The sequence below is a fragment of the Macrobrachium rosenbergii genome, chromosome 41 (genome assembly GCF_040412425.1).
Source record: "Macrobrachium rosenbergii isolate ZJJX-2024 chromosome 41, ASM4041242v1, whole genome shotgun sequence".
Lineage (NCBI taxonomy): Eukaryota > Metazoa > Arthropoda > Malacostraca > Decapoda > Palaemonidae > Macrobrachium > Macrobrachium rosenbergii.
Window position 1 is genome coordinate 75484161 of NC_089781.1, and position 2500 is coordinate 75486660.

Below are 2500 nucleotides of genomic sequence, written 5' to 3' on the forward strand. Positions count from 1 at the left end.
AATACAAAGCACACTTATCAAAATACCTTGTTTGCTTCTAGTTCAACCGAGAAAATACATATTTTCTGAAACATATCATATTTTCTTTTTTATCAATAAACTAGCATCATTGAGAAGTTGAAGAAGGCAGAATATTACAAAAATGGAACTAAATATGTTTGCATGCCTTTGGTAAAAAATTAACAAGATGATTATCATGGTGAAAAGCTTGTAAAATTCAATCAATGATACTTAGATATGAAAGATTTGAGATATACAAAAAAAAAAAATCACTCTTTCAAGAGAAGATCTTCATAAAACAGATCAAACTATACAGTTGCAGCTACACAGGTCTGTACATTTCCATTTTGCCTTCTTACAAGCACAACGTGTGCCACATCCACTTTACTCTTGCAACCACATTTAATCAGCTCACTGCATGCTTTGGATGCTATAGGTCTTGTGATCAGTTTGGTGTCCATGCCTGTGATTCTCTGTTGAGTCCACCCCAGCCTTCAGCAGATGGGAGATTCTGTTCCCATTTGTCACAAGTTGACCATATTCCTGCTTGATAGATGACCCTTCAGGTGTGCTGGAGCAGAGCATCTTGAGTAGGAGGAATATTTTCCATAGTTTTCTTTCTGACAATGCAATATTTTTCTTGCTTCGTCTACCCATTCAACATCACTGCTCTTGTCATGAGGACAACTGTATAACGCTCTAGAAGTTTGAAGTGATAACTTTCCTTGTCAAGATCTGTAAAAAGGGTTTTGTGCCACTGAACATAAATGCCTTAGTTACATCAGGATAATGGTACCATGCTGTCCATGCTGTGGTTTACCTCTTCCATAGAAGGATGAAGTTTATCACATCCTGTAAAACAGTGAAATACTGGAAGGGATATACATCTTTCTTCGCCTAAAGGGGCACAAATTGTGTTGATATGATGGTAGGTAAAGTTTCTCCCTGTGCAAAACCAGCAGATATTCAAATCAGGTCTTATTGACATTAGATGATGAAATTTTCCAATCAAAATGACAAGGACATCACTATCCACAGTCCTGATCAAACAATTCTTGTGACCTTCTTTCATTGCATCCTGAATATGAACTAGCCTTGTATCTGCTTCCTCGTAGTCGCATCTTGGGATTACATGACTAGTACCAACAATTATGGCATCTTGTCCTGAAGTTATGACCTTCTTTTCGTCAGGAACTGTCATTTAGCAACCTTATGAGATAAAGGCAAGAGTTCTTGCTTGTTGTTGGAGTCTTTGAGGAAGTCTTGCCAGTTTAATGGTATTTTGTTCCTTTCTTCAACTTTTCTTCTGATCCCTGTGCCTCGGGGCTTTTCTCTGGTGGACTCTTTTAGACTATTTGTGATATAAGTGTCCCAAACAATGTCAATTCATAGCATGTTTCTAGCTGTTTTTCAAGATGTAAGGAACGAAGATGCATTCAAGCATACTCCTTAAAGGTGGCAACACTTGCAGTAGGTAACATATGCACGATAACAGCTCCATCAAAAACTTTGCATCAAAATTATCTGGTGCATTAGCCTTATCCTCACTCTTGATTATGTTTTGGATGTCAGACTTTTCCAAACCGCAGAAAGTTATTTTAAGATCAGGATATGAGAGAGGAGTCAGAGCCAGGTCGTAAATTTAAAATTTGCATGAGTCGGGCTGAAGTCAAACTCTTATAGATGCGACTCTACACACTTATATCTACATATTCATAAGTTAAAAGTAGAATTGAGCAGCACTAACCAGAACTCGTCCTACTGGTAGGCTTCACTAGCCTCAGTGGAAAGAAAGTAATACTTGTTAAGCTTAAGAAAATGAAACTTCTGGTTCAATACAAATGCACCCTCAGCAGGAGCTTAGTATGCCCGGCCATAGGCTGGGTTCATAATCACTTGATATTTGATCATTTTAATGTTCTTAATGGCCCCAAAGAGGATCCTGCCACATAGTTTGCATGATTTTGTAACATATAACCCTTTGTAAGCTTGTATAGATATATTGATGGCAGCCATCTTGAAATTCCAATATGGCCGCCAAGATGAGGTCCATATGAGTTGGTTCCGGGACAATTTTGTAGCTAAGGTATCAAACAACATTTGTACCAAGTTTCATGCTTTGTCCGGAAAGTCCCAAATCACCAAAAAATGGGGTTTAGCTGCCTGACTAATAACCCAGTCTCTCATTTTTTCCTTTGACAATGAGTGATATATATACAGTATATATATATATATATATATATATATATATATATATATATATATATATATATATATATATATATAGACAACCACATGAGAAGTGAAAATTAAAGGCCAGGTACCAAGCGCTTTCGTGTAGTATATACAGTTCTTTAGAATTTTTGAAGGGCTGTGCATAACTACAAAAGCGCAGTACCACAGTCTTTAATTTCATACTCATAATGGTGTCTTCATATACATTGTCACATACAGTTTGGTGACTTATTTGCTGATATTATATAACTACATATACATACGT